Genomic DNA, 22,188 nt, shown 5'->3' with positions numbered 1-22,188 from the left:
AAACAGGCAAAGGAAGAGAGGGCCAACTTGCATCATTCCCCTAGATGCAAACAAGTGTTTGAAACTGGTCATCTGTGGTGTGGTTAGAAAGAAGTAAGCCACAGACCACAAACCACAGTGCTTGAGATTTTATTAAGGAACAAGCATTTATTTTGAAATGAATTGCATTTCAAAAACATTTTTATGGTGCTCCAAGGATACAGGATATGCACAGGTTGGATAACTTCATCCTTATAGAAAGACTGGACTGGGATTTTTTAGTTTACAAAACTAAGTGAAAACATGATAAGGCTGGATCAGGTAATATCGCTCCCCAATCGTGCCTATTTCCCCTGAATTTATGCATAAAAAACAAGTCATGCAGGCTAAAATGCCATAACTGCCTTCTGACCATTCCAAACAACAAAATTAATTTCTTCCTCATCTTCCCCCCTACCGCCACAAAATATGGACCTAGCCTTTAACCTAGGGAGCAATCCAAACCCAAGATCCACTGGGATGAACAAGTTAGGATTCAGGAGATCCCTGTCTCAGCTGGCTGATTCCTGGCACACCTGGAATGCGTCAGCGTAAGACAAACATCCTGGTTCTGGTGGAGATATGGCTGTGTAACTCCTTCATCCCAGGAAAGTAGTGAGAGCAGGACAAGGCAGGGGAGGATTTACAATGGATCCTACTTCCATTCAGCTCTGTCATGTGACCTGCCAAGCCAGCAGAACTCAGGCCAGCAAAAAAGCAAAAAGAGAGTGTGTAAGTGTAAATTAAACTCTATTTAAATGACTTGTTTCCTTCTGCAAGACTTAGGCTGGCTCGGCCAGCAGTAGCCCCACTCCCAAACAGAATTTGGAATAATTTATGTGGGCTTAATTTCAGGCAGTGCAAATTTTGTTGGCTTTCTGTACTTAGCATAGCTCTGTTGGACACTTATGTGAAAGATGTGTCTATAATGGAGAACCTTTTAATTACATCTTGGGAGCCCAGCTGACAAGGAATTGACAAGCGACTCTGAGATTTCCGTGTCAGCACATCACCTTACAAGAAACAGAAAGGCCCCAAAGGTTCTGCTCAAAGTGCAGAATTTTATTACAGGCTGCTAAGGCAACTATCTGATCCAACTAAGACTTATGTCAGTTTGTTGTTAGCTGGGCTCTCAAGCTGCTAAGTGATTATTATTATTATTTAACACCACAAATGAAAGGATAACCTTCAGGACTACCAAAAGTCATGATGGTTATGCTCGGCTTCCACAGTTGGAGACAGCAAAGCCAGTGTGGTGTAGTGGTTAAGAGTGGTGGACTCGTAATCTGGTGAACCGGGTTCGCTTCCCCACTCCTCCACATGCAGCTACTGGGTGACCTTGGGCTAGTCACACTTCTCTGAAGTCTCTCAGCCTCACTCACCTCACAAGAGTGTTTGTTGTAGGGGAGGAAGGGAAAGGAGATTGTTAGTCACTTTGAGACTCCTTAGGGTAGTGATAAAGTTGGATATCAAATCCAAACTCCTCTTCTTCTTCTTCTTCTTCTTCTTCTTCTTCTGAATACCACTTGCTGGAAACCACAGGAGGAGAAAGGGCTCCTGTGCTCAAACCCTGCTTGCTGGTTTCCCACAAGCATCTGGTTGGTCACTGTGAGAACAGGAGGCCATTGGCTTGATCCAGCAGGTTCGGCTGATGTTCTTAGTGCTCCTCATATGTGGACTGGGCCCAGACTTCATTGCCTCCACCTTCCATGACTATAGCTCCCATGCCACAAAGACAGCAGAAGAACAGTCATGAAGAACCACCCAACACATTATTTGGAATGACAACTCCATCTCATGTTACATTTATGGGAGCTTCCTATGCTATCTGAAGGATGGGAGAAGCTCCAGGTTACATGGGAAAAAGTGGTGCTGCAGCTGCATCTCCTTCCCATCCCGGTGTTGCCACAGGACATGGGAGAGTCATCACCAGTTCCTTTCAGGGCCCCAAGGCTTCCAATGGTACTTTCCTAGCATTAGAAGCAGCTATGCTGTAATTGATCTCAGGCCACAAAGGCAGAGAAAGGGGTGCAGGTTCTGCATAATGTGTAGGTTGCCACTAAGTGAGGGTAATGGAAGATGTGGTTGAAGGTAGGGATAAGTGCTCTGAAAACAAGCTTTCTTGACAAGACTTCAAAGAAAGAGGCACACTCCATTTGACCATCCCCATTCCTTGGGTAAGGAACATTCTGCTGTTAGGACTACAAAGCCCACCCAAATTTTGCCTCAAGGAACTGCATGTAGGATGCAGTCCTCAGTCATTAAAATCAACGGCTTCAGTGGGAAGTCTATGTTTCATTTTATGAGTTTTGTATGGGCGGGTTTTTGTTTTGTTTTATTTGTCAGAATTCAGAATATTTTGGCGAGGGCTGGGTGGCAGGCATACAAAAAGGAAGGGGAAAGGGGATAGCAAGAAGGAATCACAGGAAGAAACACCGTGGCTATTTATTTCATTTGTGATTTGCTTCCTTTGAAGCATCCCAAAGTGATTTCACAACGAAGCATTTACAAAGCAATTGCATTTTTTTAAAAAAAATGATTCAAAACTATTACAGATATAGACATAGTTAAAATAATTACAGACGTATATAAAAACAAATCCTGTACAGATATTGATACAGATAAAAAATATCCACTTAGAAGGTTTTTTAGAAGAGGAAAGTCTTCAGCAGACACTGGCAAGACATACAAATGTGCCTGTCTGGTACATAGTGGAAGGGAGTTCCAAAGGAGAGGTGTCCTGACACTAAAGCTACAATCTAACCATGTTTAGAAATAAGTCCCTTAGAGTCAATTGGGTTTACTCACAGATAAATGGGATTAGGATTGCAGCCTCTAGTTCAGCCTTTCCCACCATGTTGTTGCACTACAAATCCCATCATCCGTAGCTAGCAGGACCAGTGGTCAGGGATGATGGGAGTTGTGGTCCAACAATAACTGGGGACCCCAGGTTGAGAAAGGTTGCTTTAGTTGACAAAATGATATTTGCTATATGCCACCTCCCAAAGAGCACAGTGATCAGTTGGTTATATAAATTGGTGTGATATACACACCACACACACACACACACAAAATGCAGAATATGTATGTAAGAATATAGATATAGATATGCACAGAATATATATGTATGAATATACATGTAAGAAAGATGCAGGACATAGCAGAAGCCCTGATACTTTTATAGGTGAAAAGTATTACCTAGTTTCTCTGATTTACAAGCCTTTCCACTTTACTTTTTTTTCTTCCATGAGAGCTAGTATCATGCAGGTTTTATGTTGATTCATTTTTACAGCTGAGGGTCTGGGGAAGATGAATTTTGCACCTGACATCAGAGTCCAGATGGTGCTCATATGAATGTTTGGAAACGGCACACGTATAATCCAATTAACGTCTATCAAAAGTGAGTAAAGGTTTGTAGAAAACATCACAGAAATGAGAAAAGCAAGCCTGTTTCCTTGCCTACATCCTAGAAGGAAAAGTTTTTTAAAAGCTACCTAGGGATTGTATCAGAACAGTGTTTTTTACTAAAACTGAGAAGAAACTACCAAATCAATGTGCATTTTTTCTTCAGATTTTTGCAAAAAGAAACACTGATATTGTGCATCTTTAGACTTTATCAATATTAATTGTTCAACACAGTTTACAAACAGTGCAATTCTGACCATGGGTGGTATTCAACTAGGTTTTTCTCAGACCAGACCTATTGAAATTAATGGATCTAACTTAATCAATTTTAGTGGGTCTTCTCTGAGAAAACATATTTGAATACCACCCCATGTCTACTCAGAAGTAAACCGTATTGCATTCAGTGGAGTTGACTTCCAGTTAAATGGGATTAGGACTGCAGTTTTAGCATCTATCTTTTTTTACTTGGTATCTCAGAAATTCAGTTGATTTTCTTAATTTAACAGAATGCCATCAAGCAACAAACAAGGTGGAAGGTACTTAGTTTTGTAAAAGGGAAGAAGCAAAGTAAACATATACCCCTGGATATGGAATATAAATTAGTATAGTAATATAGGGAGCTGCCTTCTGCCTTGTCCAAGCTTCTTTCCCCTCATCCACCGAGAGCCAGCTAAGGCTTTGAATGCATGGTTAAACTACCCCTTGGATTTCAACACTGCACCCCAGTCTTAGAAATGCACAGTTTGCAAAGCTCTATTCTCTCAACTTCAGGTGCTCATCAAATAAATTTGAAAATGATACTGATGTACCTCAGAAGGTTGTCGTAAGGACTGTGGCAAAAATATACCTGAATACTCAGGCAGAGTAAGTCAGAGAAAAGCATAGAAATGAGCTGCTGTTAGCATCCCAGGAGTCTGGTTTTTGTCATAGGCAGCTGGACCACCCAAATCATTTCTAGGTAATTTCTATGGCCATTCAGATTAACAATGCATTTATATGATGCTAAATGGGACACGGATGGTGCTGTGGTCTAAACTACTGAGCCTCTTGGGCTTGCTGATCAGAAGGTCGGCGGTTCGAATCCCCGCGACGGGGTGAGCTCCCATTGCTCTGTCCCAGCTCCTGCCAACCTAGCAGTTCGAAAGCACACCAGTGCAAGGAGATGAATAGGTACCGCTGTGGCAGGAAGGTAAATGGCATTTCTGTGCACTCTGGCACTTGTCACGGTCCTCCGTGCAATGGTAGTGGTTTTGTCAAGCTGGTCACATGACCCAGAAAACTGTCTGTGGACTAACGCCGGCTCCCTCAGCCTGAAAGCGAGATGAGTGCTGCAACCCCATAGTCACCTTTGACTGGACCTAACTGTCCAGGGGTCCTTTACCTTTACCTTTATGATGCTAAAGAAAGACATGGCTCACTTTCTCTGCAATTTGATAGGCACTCGTAAGGGCCAATATTTTAGCATGCTTTAGGCCAGCAGGTTGGTGCAAAATCACTGCCCGAACTCAGTGCATTCCTATGAACATTTGGAATGACAAGCCTGTTGTAGAGTTTTATGTTGAGGTTTTCAGGGCAAGGTGCTAAACCGCAGTCCACTCACTGCAAGATGGCATAACACATTCATAAGGCCAACTGGAGATATGCCTTTATTCTGAAGCTTTCTGTTTCTGAATGGGGTGTGTGCAGAATTACAGCTGAGGCAATGCACCCCATTCAGAAAATCTGCTGATTTTTATGCAGATAAGAATGGAAACCAGTTTTGAAAGGGGAGTAGTTTAAGAGGATCCAAGCCATGCCAGTGCGTTGCAATGACCATTCAGAAACACAGTTGCTTGCGACGGAAGGCACCAAAGGCTGCAGATGACGTCTCAGGACCAAACATACAGTGGTACCTCGCAAGACGAAAAACTCGCAAGACGAAAAACTCGCAAGACGAAAGAGTTTTTCGTTTTTTGAGTTGCTTCGCAAGACGAATTTCCCTATGGGCTTGCTTCGCAAGACGAAAACGTCTTGCAAGTTTGTTTCCTTTTTCTTAAAACCGTTAATACCTATGGGAAACCGTGCTTCGCAAGACGAAAAATTCGCAAAACGAAAAAACTCGCAGAATGAATTAATTTCGTCTTGCGAGGCACCACTGTATGCCAATGCTGGCCATTCAGATGTCTGCTTAGTTGCCTGGGTGTACTCTGAGGTTGTAATAGAGGAAAGCTAAAATTGGCTACATCACAGGGTTATTGTGATTTCTACTGAGATCCTGTTTTAGTACCAAAATGAGTGAGAGTGGGAAGTGGGAGACAAGGTTGTAAGCATCCCAAGAGCTTGGGGGAAGGGGTCCCTGACTTATCTGTGATTGATGGTGGGTCTCAACTTTATGCAAGCCATTTCTTCATTTCCTACAACCATTTGAATACTGTTTTGCTGGCCATTCCACAATTTCATTGATCAACACAGTGGACAATAATGCCTGCAGATCATCTAACAGGGTCTGAGCTATGGGGAAGGGTTGTAGCTCAGTAGTAGAGCATCTTGCCTTGCATGCAGAAGACACTGGGTTCAATCCCCAGCATCTCCAGGTAGGATTGGGAACACCCACCCACTTGAAACCATGGAAAGCTGCTCCCAGTCAGTGTGGACAATATGGAGCTAAATAGACCAATGGGCCAACTCAGTATATGGCAACAGAAATTCCCCTGTTTTTCAGGCAGAGAAGGGTAGAAAGTGATGGGTTTGCAGCAGCAATTTAGCATGACATAATCTCTTACCAATGCAATGTAGTGGCAATTTGGGAAAGCAGGTTTTGGTCACCGGCCTCTCTGTGTGGTAACCAATCACCCTGGAGTTGAAGTGGCTATTTAAAGTGGGTATTTCAAATGGCAATTCTCTGTCACTTGTTTTAGTACATCCCAAAATTAGCCCTGACAAATATCTCATGCATCCAAAACTGGATGCAATCTACTTGTTCAGAACAAAAGGGCATTTATTTTACTTGTGTCCTGCAGAGGAGAAGCCCCTGTATAAAGATTCCTCCAGCATGTCCTTTTTGTGGTGGTGGTGAAGTTGGGTGTTGAGGGGCATTATTATTAATATTGTCATCATCATCGTCATCATCATCATCATCATCATCGTTACTACATAGCTGATCAGTGTGCATGCCCTGTGCCTCATCTCCCACTTCACCCCCCACCGTGAGAGGGAAGGGTCTTCTTCTCCCACCCCCATTTCTCAGAGTTCCTCCCCTCCACCCCACAGTGTGGGGAACTTTCCAAGCAGCACTTCTTGGCTGTTCTCGCTCTCTAAGCCCATTTTCGCTGGAAGGGTGTGGCAGATACCTGAGGAGTTCAGGGAGGGGAAGTGTGAGGCACTAGCAACATGCCAGGACTGGACCTCTTTACCTTTGGGCAGAGGGAGGAGGCGGCTGGCATGCGATCCCTCCTATCTCATGCAGCCTGAGGAAGAGGGGGGGAGGAGTGCGGGGGGGGAGTTGTGCATGCGTGCGCTTGTAGGGGTGTGTGTGAAACGATTAGAGAGCAGGGCACCAGTGCCAAGGGAGACCTTCCTCCAGCCATCTGTTGCCTGGTGGTGCCCACTTCCCTCCTGCTTCGCCCCCCCCTCCTCGTTTTCTCCCCTGTTGCAAGCAGCTGCTCTGAAGAAGAAGAACAACTCGGCTGCCTTTCCAAGGTACGGCGCGCTCCCGGAGGAGCTTCTTGTTGCTCTTGGTAACGCAGGGTGGTTCAGCATGGCAAGGATAGCGCTCTCTCTCTCTCTCTCTCTCTCTCTCTCTCTGTGTGTGTGTGTGTGTTCTCGTGCGGGAGAGGGTGATCTCAAACTTTACCACCCATTAGGGGATATTCGAATAACGATAACCCGGCGTTTTAGACACACACTTCTGCCCCCTTAATCTAGTTGGGGGTGTCTCCTCCTTGCGTCTGACTCCTTTTGAGTTAAGGGAATGATCATTTCATTCTATGTTTCGAGGCAGAAGGGAAACCTGGGAAGCTGGGACCATCTCTCCTTGTTTTGTGTCTTCAGGGAAAGCTCATTTAATTTTTATGGCTCAATGGGAGAAGTTCCACACCCGGCTGTATTTGTGTGCCTGTGTATTTTACTCGACATATTTGAATGTTTTACACACGCGCGCATTTTTCTTTTTTTAACAAATCCAATATATAAATAATTGGGATGGTTATACTGTATACCCAGAGTACTCTCACCACATTCTACCCCCCCCCCCGAAGACGATGTCCACCACTGGCCGTTTATGTTCAGGGAAGGGGTTTCACACCTGCTGCAGTGGGAGGGGGAATCAGGTAAACCCTTCCCCAGCCCTCTGTCGCTCTGTAAATGGGGAAAAGACATTTCACTCTGGAAAGCGTGTGTATGTCTCTGTGTGTGGTGCGCCCGGGAATGTTAAAGGGGTGGGGATAATTCACTTTGATGGGTTAAACAGGGGCTCCTTCCCTAAAACACATGATTCCCAGGTACCGGGAAACGTTCCTTTCATCATTCCAGGTCGCCACAGGGTGAGCAGGTCCCTCGATGCCCCAAGACACGCATCACCCACCCACCTCTCTCTCCCTCCCTCTCTCACTCTTTCCTAGGGAATACTACCAGCTCTCTCTCCCAGCTTTGCAGCGGTGTAAAGTGGGGAGGGGGGTTGGCTCTGGCTGCCTTTTTCCTCCCTTGAGCAGCAGCAGCGGCAGCGTGTGTGTGTGTGTGTGTGTGTGTGTGTGTGTGTGTGTGTGTAGAGCTGGGAGAGATTTGGGAGGTTTAGGGGCTCGTTGCCATGGCTCCCTTGAAGCTCTGCCGAAGGAGATATTGATGCCAGTCACGGAGGGACCCTTCTTCCTTTCTGCACGCTTGATATTTTCTTCCCTTCTTCTCTCTCCCTCTCTCCCTCTCTCTCCCTCTCTTCCCTCCTCCCTCCCTCCCTCCTCCTTTCCCCTTTTGGCGGAGCAGGCAAAGTGATTAATTTGGCGAGCCGGGACGGGGCTTCCTGGTGCTGCGCTCGCCTCCCGAGCAAAAACGGAGCCGGACTCCCTGGCAAACTCCTGCTGTCTCTTCCCGGAGAGGTCCACACGCCCCCCACCCCACCCCAGGGGCTGCCCAGGCTGCAAGGTAAGAGAGAAAAGGACGGATGAGGGTTGGTGGTGGTGGTGAAGGAGCAAAGAGTGTGAGAGAAGAGAGGGGGAGGGGCTGCTCGCTCCCTCTCACCTTGATGGGAAATCGATGGCCATTGGCTTCCTGGACGGAGCCAGCAGGCGACTCCGGGGCTGTCCAGGACGGGCAGGAGAGTGACAGGAGGAAGCCCGGGACGGGGTCTCCAAAATATGGGAATGGGGCGGCGTTTCTTCCCCACACCTTGAAATATGCAGAGATGAGGTGGGTGGGTGTGGCCGGAGCAAAGGCAAGGCTTACCTATGGCTCACCTGGAGGGCTGCATTTAAAACCGCGCCCCCCTCCTTCCCCACCTCAGTTTGCTTCCCCTGCCCGATGCCATGGGCAGTTTAACAAGTGCTTGGCTTGGCTTTCCCAAGGCATGGGTTGGTGGCGGGGTTGAGCGAGGGAATTTCCTCGGAATGGTGCCGCGTTGAGTGTGGAGCTTTTCCTGCGCGCAGGTGCGCTTGAGGCACCACCCCCTTTCTATCCAAGACAGAGGAAAGAGATGCTCTCAGGTTGTGGCTCTAACTCGTATTGCCAAAGTATGGGGCGTGGGGATTTCACGTTTAAAGTCCACCATCGCCTCTCAAGAGATCGATCAATTGTGCAGTCCCGGAAAAGGGGCGGGGACTCTCCCGTCCCGTGTGTCCGTGTCGCCTGGAGAAAGTTTGCATGTGGACGCGGTGCGGTGGAAACATCAGAGACACCGTTTCCTGAGTCTCTGGGGGTGAAGGGGGTCGTTTTGTGTTTCTTGACATCACAAGTGCGAATCAAAGATGTATGCTGCTGAATTTGAGGATTAGATACCTTTAGTTGTTTGTGCTATATGAAACACTTAAACCTCAGGGGTGTGGGTTTGAGCCCCACATTGGGCAAGAGATTCCTGCGCTGCAGGTGGTTGGACTAGATGACCCTCGTGGTCCCTTCCAACTCAATGATTCTATGTCATGCTGGATGTTTTGGATGCATTCAGTCTTGCAGGGCTTGGTTTGGTTTTCCAGTGGGAGCACAGCTCTTATTTATGGAGATAGTATTTCATTCAAAAAAGGCCAGATGTGGTTATTGATGGTTAAATAAGTGTCCTCTGTAACTGAAGAGCACCTGAGATGTTATGGTGGAATGGCCTATGAGTTAGAATGTTGGCAAAGCCAACTTCCTGTACATTGGACTGAGCTGCGGCAGGATAAACCCTCCCTACACTAGTCCCGCCTTCCCTCCCAAAAGCCACTTCCTCCCACATGCTTTCCTTTCTGGTAGAAGTTCCTTCCAGCCTTGAAGGCTCCTAAGGGGAAGCAGAACTGGGCAATGTATCTTAGAAGGAAGAAGGCAGGGTGAAAAATTCACACCCTTCTGCCCCCTCCACAAACGCTTTTTAGGAACATGGCAGCAACCTAACACAGGGTTGAGATGTTTGGGTGTATTGCCTTGGATTTGAAAGCAGAGTTTCTTTTTTATAATAGAAAAGCAGGGTGGAAATCCATTAAATAACTCAAAGGAATTGGCTGCCCCTGAGAGTGTGTCTCAGACCACTGGATTGAATCCAGTCTCAATTTGTTTTTTATTTAATAGCAGCGAAAGGGAGGAGTGCACTGCCTATCAGAATGTAGTGCAGGAGGAGGAGGATAATTTTAAACCTTTTCTCCCCAGCCATGATCCTCATGCAGGATAAGGGTTAGAAGAAACAAACAAACCCTGCCATTGGTGCCAATAAGAACCCCCTCTTGCCCAAGGCTATTAGCAGTTTGTTGACACAGTGGTTCATTGACAACATCCTACACACTGCGGTCCCCATGAAAACTGCTTTCTCCTGCAGCACCTGCTATTGAATTTTAAAAACTTGGTGCGGTTGCTAATAACATGTTTAGAGTCAATGTGTCAGTTTGGCCCTAATTTTGTCACACACCTGCTTGAAATCAGGGCATAAAGTAAGCCATTAATAAAATCAAGTTCTGCTCATTTCACTTGCACCTAAGTGGAAGTAACTTTGGTCTGGATCATCTAACATATAGCTTGGTTCCCTTCTGATATTGTTGGACTACAACTCCCATCATCCCTCATTATTGGCCATGGTCAGTAGGTGAAGCCTGAGCCAATGACAGCTGGAGCCAACTTCTTCCAGGTTCCTCCCTGAGTTCTGCATGGGCAAAATTGAAACTAAGGAGGAGGAAGCCAGCAGCCAGGGCTTCTTTGGAGGACCACATTCAGCTACCAGGCTGTAAGTTCTCCACCTCTGACCTAATCCATCAGAAATCCATTTGCAGGGTGGTGGTCGTGGTGAATAAAAGTGTAGACTATGTCTCAGCTTGATTTCAGTTTGGGCTCAGCTAATACAAGCTGTTTTCCAAACAAAAACTAGAGACTATATCATTCCTCCAGCCCCCAAACCATATTTCAAAATTCAGAAACCACACCAGGAGCAAGACAAGGCATGAATGCTTCCACTATGTGTGAGATCCTGCCTGCCTGCCAACCTCTCTCCATCCCAAACCTTACATGATGGCAACTTGAGTGAGTGTCTGCCTCAGTTCTTTTTGCAAATCTTTCCCTTTCTCAAAGGGCAGCAAATCCCTCACCTTCCAGATGGAAACAGTGTAGCAAGATGTGTATGCCAGTGGGGAGGCTCTGCCAGTGACAGAAGAAGGAGCTTAGTTTCAGCTTCCCTCTTGATAGAAATTATTTCCCCTAATGCTTTTCTTCCTCCAGACATACAAGCCCTTGAACTCCTGCAGGAAATGACAGACTAGCCTCTCATTAGCTGGTGGAAATGTCATTCTGAACTTCATTTCTAGAACCAGGAGACACCAAGAAGACTTTTCCAATTGTTGCTGGAACCCCATGCTGCCTGATACACCATCATTCTTCTCCATTGTGGGGATGGGGAAGGGTAGCTGACATCAGAGAGATGTCACTGATCAGGTTCTTCTTCAAGGGTTCCTTTCTTCAAGCATTTGATAAGAGTGCTTGAGGGGACCATTTGACTATTGGACCAGCATCTCTTTCCCACACATCCCTATTTGATTTCATTCTTAAGGTAACCTTGATGTTGAAGCAAAATGCCCAAGACTACTGGACTGAGGCATGCATATTTTTACAACGCTTTGGGGGCTGATGAGGCTAGCATTCTCAGGATAGTTCTCTTTTAGAGAAAAGTACTGTTCTAGATAGTACCGCTTGAAGAACCATGTGGCTAATGCCCAACTGTCATCTGCTGCTGCTATCATAAGAAGCTCATATTTATCTGGTACAAAATATTGATTTTTCCAGATCACAAGTTGTGGCTGACTTATACATTTATGTGTCATTTCCTGAGAAGTTTTTTTCTGGTTCAAAAGGCAAGTCAAATGTCTAAACTATGTATAGATCAGCAAGGGATTCCTGGAGCATGTGAGTTTTGTGTGACAAAGCATCTCTGCTACCCTTTGAACTTCCCAGTACCAATACCAAGAGTAAGAAGCATGGCAACTATACCAGCCCTGAGACTATCATTTGGGTTAAATCAGGCCACAACTTTACAGATATAAGAGGTTTGGCATAGGCAGGAATCTGCATGTATCTGAGCTGCTGGTGCCCCCTTCCTGAAAATGAAGTTATTTTTGTCTTTTAGGGAATGAACGAGAGAGTGAGGAGCTAAGAGCATGAATTGAATTGGATCGTGTGGCTAGTTGCTGGGAATCTCAACTGGGGAGAGTGTTGTGCTCAGGTTCTGCTTGCGGGTTTCCTATTATAGACATCTGATTGGCACCTGTGAGAAAAGGATTCAAGGCTAGATGGGTCTTTGGTCTACTCTAGCACAGCTGCTTGGATGGTCTCATGAGGCAGGGGCTTGCCTGTGGAGTATGCCCACCTCAGTTCTGGTTGCAGCAGCTTGAGTAAGGACACTAATTGTTGCTCCAAACACAATGGACTAATTCTTTCAGTATGAAATGAAAATGTTTCATTGAAACATTAATAACAGTCAATGCATTTGCATTGTACTTTGGGTATGTAAAAGTTTATTCATAAATGGAAGAGCATACTACCTACGTCATCAGTGACAGTAATTCTCTACTGTACTACTGTGCTGCCAAGAAATGAATAGTTGTATTCTTTATGAGGGCTTGCAACAAGAAAATTAGGATACTGTACATACGTTCAATTGTGGGTCTTTGGATTATAGTTTTCTATTCAACATAGTAGCTGTCACTCAGAGGAGTGCAATTATTACAGGCATTTAGCATGTGCTATGTTGATAATTAAACATAATGAGTGAAAACATAATAGCCCTGCTATTTATTCCAGAAAGCCGCAAGATAAGTATTCCTATAAATAAGAGATTATTTGCAAGCATTTTATGTTTATTTAGTGGAGTCTGAACTGCAGCCATTTTGTTTGCCACTGAAATGCTTAATGAATCACCTGTCATTGGATGGGAGGGGGCAAGCCAGCAAAAAGTAGCTTTAAGGTAGTCTCAAGGATGTTGTGAATAGTGGGCATGGTAAGAAAGCTTCTCTATTCCCCAGCTTTTCTTTATTTTTAATTTCCCCACTGGGAGAGGACAGGAACTATTGCAAAACAGTACTAATTACTCCAGTTTATCTCACATGTGTTACATTGATGTGGTTAATTATTGCTTTTCCCATTAGCAGTGTTTTAAAGAATAATGAATTAACATATCACATTCATCAAAAGAGCATCTACAAAGTTTATCTTCTCAGAGCCAGTGTGTTCTTGCGTTACAAGAAGTTACGGAGGTTTCCCAAGGAACAAAATGTATTGGGATTCCTTTACAAGGTGCTTTAGACCTTGATGAATGACTTGAATTGATCACCAACGAGTGACACAGGCAAACTATTGGTTGCTTAGCAACCTGATGTGATTCTACAAATTTTGGGTGCATTTCTCCCGCAAGTGAGGAAATTCTGTTTTTGTTAAAGGAGCACTTTTTTGTCAGTACAAAAGCCGCCCCGGCAAGAATACGTTACCCAGAGGAATTCTGTGCCACTCTTTGTAACAGAATATATTTGAAGGATAAAGACTGATGGCTGTTCGCTGGAAAACTGTGACAATCTGGAGCCATTCAAATGTTTCCAGTGCTTTATAATAAGTCATAATTGCATATTTGTCCTTTCTGAGTCAGACGTCTGCAGAAAGACAAGTAGCAGTGGGAGAAATCCCACCGGAGGGATTCATCCACTCTGTGCTTTTGAAATGGTTCATTCATGCTGTCTTGAAGTGTGAGGTCCTGCTAGGTCATGTTGAGTTACATGGTGTTTCATTATGAGTAAATGGAACATAGCATGGAGCATGCAGTTCAGTGATTGCCCAAATTATAACAGGGCAGCTTGGCACAGCTTGGGATTCATACGACATGGGACCTTAGCCGGCTAGTCCCAAGGACTGAGACTGATTTCTTGAATGACTCATCTTCTGTATTGTCTTCCCCAAAAGGGATGCTAAAGGTCTAAATTTCAAGAAGAAAATGGGGTGAAATTGCCGATTAAAGACAAAGATGGGATTTAAGGCAACTCGTCGGTTTCCACGGCAATTTGGACTGAAGCTTTGTTTAGAAAGAAGATAACTTCGTGGCTCGGCAAAACCATAATGACACTATATTTGAAACCAGCGCAGCTCGTTGCTATATTCTGATGGGATAACTGTTTAAGTGAGCCAATCCACAGCTCTCTATCTATACCACATCCTAACATTGATTTTTAGGTAGAAATTCTATTACTTTCCGCTGGAGGACCTTCATTTGAAAAATGGCAAAATATGACCTTAAACACTAGATCAATGCTGCCCAACCAATTCTGGCTCATGAACAACAATATTGAGCAAGTAAGCGACCAGAGGCTGCATAGTACTTTATTCCTTATCTACCCTGGAGGAGAAACAAAAGAATGAGAATCTCAGGAGGGGAGGGAGGTACATGGAATTCCTTTCTGTCCAACCTTTCCTTGACAGCTACATAAAAGGAATGAAGGAATGATCACGCAGGTTCATTCAAGAAGCAGTTTATGCACTCTTGGGTATATTTCATGCAATTCTCGTTGTTTCAGGCTCCCCAAGAATACAGTATGGGCAGGAGCTGAACTAAAAATAAAATAAAGGTAAATTGAAATGATCCAGTGAATGGGTTGTCTTCTTTATGAAGGATGACTTTAATGATTATATTTTTTAAAGTCATAAATAGGCTGATTTGTGTGAGAGGCACAAAGGCTGTTTTTATGCCTTGAGATGGAGTGGAGAATAGATAAAAGCAAGGTACTATCAGGCTTCAAACACATGGGATCATTCACTTTTAAGACAGAAGCTTTAAGAGAAAGAAATGCTAGTTTACCTGGTTAAGCTAAATGGCCCGTGAAAACAGCAGTCTGAAGTACAGCATCCATATTTAGTGACAGTATATCTCCAGCTGAGAAGTATAGAAAGAGAATTTTAACACTGTTGGAGGGGAGAATTTCCACTTGCTTGCCACCCATCCCAAGCTTATATGATTTATTTTGATCTCAGAACATTAATGGTCGGGTGTGTGTCTGTGTGTCACCTACGATTCTCTGTTTGAAGGGCTGTCAGGTCCAAGATAAAGATAAAGAACTATAAGAAGGAAATCAAGGGCCTTGATATTGCACATGAAGAGTTAGTATCCAGACAGAAGAATAACCACTGGTCACAGTGGTTCTGACAGTCTTCCCCACTTTGGTGGCATGTTCTGCATTTACTTTTAAATCATAACAATGATTTATATTTTTCTAGCAATACATATGAATTAGCACATGCAAATTTACACGCTCTTTTTTCTTCTCTGGTGATGTGTTTCCTCTCTTCTTTTTTGGCACTGTGTAAGTGGATACTTTAGAGGCCCGTCTTTCCATATAAGAGTGGATTCCACCCTAAATGGCTCAGATCATGCCAAGGTTCTAGTCTAAGCCTGCACAACATGTGACCCCAAAAGCCATATGCAGTCTGCCAGCTGCATATTAAAAACTACCTGGCAGGCATAATGCAAGCCTGGGGGCTGGGAAGTCAAAATTATTCAGGCCTGCTATAAGGTATTTGTATTGGTTTGTGCAGGATTACCAGCAGTAAGACATTATGTTTTTATTATTGGTAGATTTTATTTGAAACTGGATCCCGCCCCCAACAATTACAAAAATCCCAAATGCACATATATAGTATGGAGGAGGGTACTTGGCTTGGCATTAGCATACATAAAAAGGATCCCAGGAGTGTAGCTGAACACAGGTTGAACGTGAGTGAGCAATGTGACGTGGTTGCAAAAAAGGTTAATGCAGCATTAATGGAACCAGTTTCCAAGTCAGAAAAAGTGCTACACTTTATTCTGTTTTATGGAGTACCGTGCTCAGTTCTGGGTGTTGCCCTTTAAAAAAGGTGTAGTCAAATTTGAGTGGGTTTAAAGGAGTGCAATGAAGCAGTATCTGTGAGAGAAGGTTGAAGAAACTAAGTTCAGCCAGAAGAAAGAAGACTGAGTGTTGGAAGCATAAGGTAATAGGACCCCTGACCATTAGGTCCAGTCGTGGCCGACTCTGGGATTGCGGCGCTCATCTCACTTTATTGGCTGAGGGAGCTGGCGTACAGCTTCTGGGTCATGTGGCCAGCATAGACCTCTTCCAATCCATGAAGGCCTGTTCCAGTGAAGGTTCAAAGCCTTGTTTTCTGTTGCCCAAGGGGACAGGACCAGACGAAGTTACAGGAGGGTTCACTTTCACCAGAGGTCTTCAAGGATACACTGGGCAGCTGTCTGTGGGGGGTGGCTTAGCTCTGAATTTCCTGCATCAGGCAGGGGACTGGGCTAAATAGCCCACAACGTGTCCTTCAACAATATGATTCAAAGTTCCTCCTCCAGGTAGGGCTGAAAAGGAATGATTTCTGTCTGAAACCTTGGATAGCTACTTTCCAGTCAGTTCAGAAAACACTAAACTAGATGGAAAAATGGTCCAGCTTTCTGCATTCCTAGGCTATCTCTGGTGCTCACAAAGAACAGTGACATTACTCTGATAAAACTGATGCAACACAATTGCTTTGTTGGGAGAGTGAATTCTACTTCACACACAAAAACCCCCTGATGTTTCATTTATGAGAGCTCTAAGAGTGGCATTTTTAAAGTTATGTTTATTCCTAAAGAATTGGAATAAACTGAAGTCCCTGGCAATGGAGAGAAGGGGTGGGGAGGGAGTTACTTAAGACAATTACGTTGTGCTATTACACATGTCTGCTTGCATTTGAAGCAAACCCCCATTAAAGGAATTTCTGGCTTAATGATGCATGCTTCTAAGACTGTCATTGGACAACTTGGATTTAGGGCTCAATATTCATGAAGCTAAGGAGAAACTGTGTAAAAGCACATTCCTCTCCCCTCACCCCATATTTCTGCATGCTTTTATGCACGTCTACTGGCATGCACAGATGCCTGATTATTTCTGCCTGCAATTGCAGTAATTGCCTCTGTACAATAGCCAAGCAAATGCATTGCGATATAGGCCCCTAATTTAGTTCCTTTCACTTTGCTCAGTTAACCATTCAAGGCAGTCAGGAAAGAGGGGGAAACCCCAGTCTCTTTGATACCTCTGATGATTTTTGCACATCTTCTGTCACCACAAGATGTCTTACGCACCATTCTCCACAAAGATACTTAGCATATTGCCTTGGAAAATGGAATATGCATTGATCAACATAAAGACACTTTTCAATGGGCTCTGTTAAAGACTAGAGAATGTCCTGTATATATTATGTAGGTGACAAGACAACAGCACAGATGTAATGGTGGTATAATTTAGATGATTCAATGGGTTCCCAGTCTCGTAAGAGGCTTCCTGTTGGCCCATGCTCTGTATATCTAAGCAGAGCTTCATTCAAATCAGCAGGAGACCAGATGGATGCATAGCCCAGCTTCCAGGAAGAGGTTTCACATGACTAAAGATGCAGATTATACACTGAATTATTTGTAACCACATTACTAAAGCACTGACAGCAGCAATATTTTTTTATGCTGAGTGCTTAATTCTTCTCTGCACCCTCATTTCTTTTTTAAAAGTATATTATCAGATATCTGTTTTTCTCCTCTATCTCTCAGCACGTTAACTCATGGAACAAATTGCATGTAGGTATGCAAAAATAATGGAAGAAGCCATTCATTTGAATTGTCTTTTGCAATATACCTGAAGAAACATTCTATTACTGAGGTCAGGGGCAACACTAGGCGTTTTTCTGCCTGAGGACAAGATGCTCCTACATTCCAGACACAGAAACAGACTGTACTGGCAGTTGTATTAAAAGGACTCAGATTTCCTCTCTAGCAAGAACACCTTGAATGGTTAACTAAGCAAGGTGGGGAGACCTTGGCTGTGCACCTGAGGGCAGAAGGCCCATTTAGGTGGCACAACAGGCTGTGTGCCATGCACACTCTTGTCCTCCAGCAAAGGCGGATGGCCAAGGAATGGCCTTCCTTCCTCTCCTCCTGCCTTTTGTTTCTGTTGCCTGAAATAACTGCCTCATCACGCTGGCAAACGATAAGCCTGGCCTTGACATAGAGATCCCAATTCTCTCTAGAGGTCAAAAGTTGCCATGTGTCTCTTTTCAAACTGAAATATATATATATATATCAATTAAGTTGATTAAAATATTAAGCAAAGTCAAGAGGCAAGTACAGTGGTACCTCGCAAGACGAATGCCTCGCAAGACGAAAAACTCGCAAGACGAAAGAGTTTTTCGTTTTTTGAGTTGCTTCGCAAGACGAATTTCCCTATGGGCTTGCTTCGCAAGACGAAAACGTCTTGCAAGTTTGTTTCCTTTTGGATTTTCAATGCATTCCTATGGGAAACCGTGCTTCGCAAGACGAAAAAACTCGCAGAACGAATTAATTTCGTCTTGCGAGGCACCACTGTAGCAGAATGATTCGCCAGAACATATACAGTGGTACCTCGGGTTACATAAGCTTCAGGTTACATATGCTTCAGGTTACAGACTCCGCTAACCCAGAAATAGTGCTTCAGGTTAAGAACTTTGCTTCAGGATAACAACACAAATCGTGCTCTGGTGGCTAAAGTGGTGCTTCAGGTTAAGAACAGTTTCAGGTTAAGAACGGACCTCCGGTATGAATTATGTACTTAACCTGAGGTACCACTGTATTCACAAGATAAAAATGCCCAGCAAGCAGATGCTGAATCCAAATGGATGCTGAATCCGAAACATAATTTGAGCCACATCCACACCATACATCAAAAGCACTGTTATATTGTTTTAACAGTTCCATAGTAAGCACATAAATTTGGGTCCCAGGTGGGGAAAAAGGCCAGGGTCACTATTCTTTCTCACTCTCAGGTTATAAACTCTTCGGAATGAAGTGGGGGGAGGGGAGGGGAATAGAACTTTTTTCATACGTAAGTCTGTAAAGTACTGTATACACCCATTGTAAAATAATGAGAGAGAGAAGAGATCAGCAGTAAATTAAAAAAGTAACAGTGCTGTCAATTATTTGATAAAAATTTTGATTCCTAAAAATTTCTCTGCATTATACTTTGAAGAGCGTGTATGTAATTCAGTCTTGCAGAAGGATTCTTAATCTCTGCAGTGTACACATATGTTGGATTGCCCAGTTTTGCTTTTTCATGTCTGCCTGGCATGAGAAGATCTGATATCAGTCAGGTTATTAAACAGAGAATACCAAACAGTATCAACAAGACCTTGCAGGCATACAGGTATCTAATTTCCCATGTTGGCAAAACCTGTTTGTCCAAATGAATAGTTATCTGGAAACTCTATCTGAAGGGAGAGCCAAGTGAACTTTTTTTGGCATTGCACTTTCAGTCTGCCAGCAAATGAAGTTTGGAAGGTTGTGTCAGTAATAACGTGGATAGTAGGAGGCATCTATCCAAGTGCATAGATACATACAATAGCCCCAAAAAGAGAAGTGCCAGACTGTGGAGTGCTTTTTGGGTTAATGCCAGTTGGTTAACTGTATCAAATAAAAGTGTATATCAAAGGGAAAAGGAAGTATGTGGCCTACCAATTTACTATCCCTACCTAAAGAAAAAAGAAAAAAGAGGGGACCTACAGCAGGAGGAAATTCATCATGAAAAGTCAGTTAGGATCCACAACCATTTAATAAGGCTTACTTATTACATTATTGTGGCCCCTAAATGGCCTGGTCTATAGCATTCGCCATCTCTGGCTTAAGCTATTTGAGTTGTGAATGCCAGGCTATACAAATGGATAAGGGCAGAGGAGAGAGGGTTGGCTGCATAGCTGGTGGAAGGCCGAGACCCTGCTTAATAAAGCCCTTTTTATTCAATGCACTCCCTACTGCTGGCAGTGGGGAGCCCATAAATGCAGGGCTTACTGCATTCTTGACAAATGTAGGTTTTCATCTGCCAATTGATTCCATGTTTACTCACTCTTTCATCTAAAAAATCTGTGATATTATTATCCCTGATTACTCCATTGAATTCCATCATCCCTGCTGTTTGCCTCCGTGCAACATGCGAGCCGAGCTCCTGCATGCTCTATTGGCAGGTGATTTCATGATAATACCTGCCCCAACCAGGGCTCACCTGCTGTGAGGCAGTGTAATTGGAAATGGAATTTTGAGCTTCATTTCCTGTTACATCCTAGTGAGCAGCTAGAAACAAACACAAAATAATCTGCATGAGAATACAGCAGACAATTTTAATCGGGAAGCATTAAGGCAGCGGACTGGCAGTTACAGAAAGTAATATGTGGTAGGGGCCAGTCAAGCAGCCCCCGGAGTCAATAGGATTTCATTGACTGATTCCCAGGAAGCACCATTTAGCTTGTACAGGTCTTGGAGCTCATTATGGTTTTGGTGCAGGGAGCTTTTGTGCTTCAGCAATGGAGTTGGCTTCCACCTCCTAGTGTAGTAGAAACTGTGAATGTTCTTGCATTGGCTCCCTGCAGTATGCAAAGATTTCAGAGAGCAATTCCAACTCCTTGTCAGGTTGAGAAATTAATCCTCCCTGTATCACAAATAAGCCTGTTTTCTCTTTGGAAGCAGCAGTATCAAGTCCAGGAAAAAAAATACGCTGTGCATTTAGTTCTGTTTTCCAGTCCCAACCGAAATTGGAAATAATCAATGTGTTCAAAAGGTCAGCAACACTGTAGACCCTGAGACAGAACATACTTCAACCAATTATGTTAACCATTGTCATAAAGACAGAGAAGTGTGTTTGTGATCTCTTTTGACCAGGCCTGTTTATCTTCTGTGCATGATTTCACAAATGATGCTAACTATGCCATTTTACTCTAGCAGGTTGTTTGTTTGTTTATTTAACCATTTAGGAAGTATCGTATGGAAATTAACTATTGTTGTAAAATGGCCTCTACAGAAATGGAATTAAATTTATGCTGAATTAGCTTTTTTCTCTTCATATGAACCTTCACTGTGTTAAATACACATACTACTGGTCAAAGATCTATGGTTAACATATCATAATATGGTAGGGTTGTTGAATTTTTCTTAAAGAAACCACTGAAGTTGTTGAGCTTTTATAGGGAAAACCCAAATGTTGTTGAGCCAAACGCCAGAAAAACTACGATCTTTCAAATGACTTGCTTGAAATCTAGGACAAAGCGCCACCTTTCAGGAATTCCAGATGTATGGCAGCCCTATAATATGGACATAAGAAGGAGTCAGGAAGACCAAGATGAGTGGGCAGCAAATGCTGGGGTTAATGTCTGTGCTTTCAACTGCAGAGTCAGAAGGAAGCCGTGTTGAAAGGAACCCATAATGAAACTTAATAGTGCTGTTGTCCAGTAGCAGCTGTTGAGTCTCTGCAGGTGGGCCTTCATAAGTCTTTCAGCTTCCCTACACAGTGAGTTGCTGGCACTTTCTGAGGGGGACAGAAGAGACACAGGGAATATGGTGTGATGTGTGGCTCCTGCTGCAGTACACCTGCTGCAGTGCGTGAAATCACACCGAGCTCCCTATGCCAAATTCCTCCCCTTTCCTTCTAAGTAGGCACCACTGACTTACTGTGTTGGGGAGCTGAGAGAGAAAGACAGAGAGAGAGAGAGAGAGAGAGGTGGAACCTGCACCACCTCACCAATTGGTACTGCTGCTGTCATAACCCTGGCAATTCAGCTACATATAAGTTTGCAGTCCTTATGGATGAAGAGAGATTTTCTGCAAAAACAACAACCAGGAAGCAAATCTTCTCTGCCCCCCATAGTTTCTTGCCTGTCCCTCACAGCCCCTAGTCCCATTTCTTAACCTGAAACTGTTCTTAACCTGAGGTACCACTTTAGCTAATGGGGCTCCCGCTGCGCCGCTGGAGCACAATTTTTGTTCTCATCCTGAAGCAAAGCTCTTAACCCGAGGTACTATTTCTGGGTTAGCAGAGTCTGTAACCTGAAGCGTCTGTAACCCGAGGTCCCAGTGTATTGACAAACTGGAATGTGTGCAGAGGAAGGTAACCAAGATGATAAAGGCTTTGGAAACCAAGCCTTATGAGGAATGGTTGAGGGAGTTGGGCATGTTTAGCCTGGATAAGAAGAGACTGAAAAGAGATGGGATAGCTGAATATCTCAAGAGTTGTCACAAGGAAGACGGAGTAAGCTTGTTTTCTCCTGTTCTAAAGGGTAGGCCCCAAACCGATG

At 44.0% G+C, this 22,188-nt stretch overlaps 1 protein-coding gene and 1 long non-coding RNA gene across 7 annotated transcripts in view; both read left to right on the top strand.

Moving 5' to 3' along the window:
* The window catches only part of LOC308471680, a 591,928-nt gene that overhangs the window by 381,541 nt on the left and 188,199 nt on the right, over nucleotides 1-22,188 (top strand). The window lies entirely within an intron of this gene.
* Nucleotides 6,903-22,188, top strand: part of CHL1 (cell adhesion molecule L1 like) — a 203,485-nt gene continuing 188,199 nt past the window's right edge. For 3 of the 6 annotated variants that reach the window (XM_080995642.1, XM_080995639.1, XM_080995641.1), the window contains exons 1-2: nucleotides 6,903-7,101; nucleotides 8,380-8,538. The gene's annotated coding sequence lies outside the window, so the exon portion shown is untranslated. Of the gene's footprint in view, nucleotides 7,102-8,046; nucleotides 8,539-22,188 lie in introns of those variants that run through there. The other 3 variants (XM_080995644.1, XM_080995643.1, XM_080995640.1) reach the window with 3 other exon arrangements.

This window comes from Podarcis pityusensis, assembly GCF_964106645.2.
Source record: "Podarcis pityusensis genome assembly, chromosome: 2".
In the NCBI taxonomy this organism is placed as follows: Eukaryota; Metazoa; Chordata; class Lepidosauria; order Squamata; family Lacertidae; genus Podarcis; species Podarcis pityusensis.
Note: the sequence above shows the minus strand (reverse complement) of the source record. Positions and strands in the feature narration are given on the sequence as shown.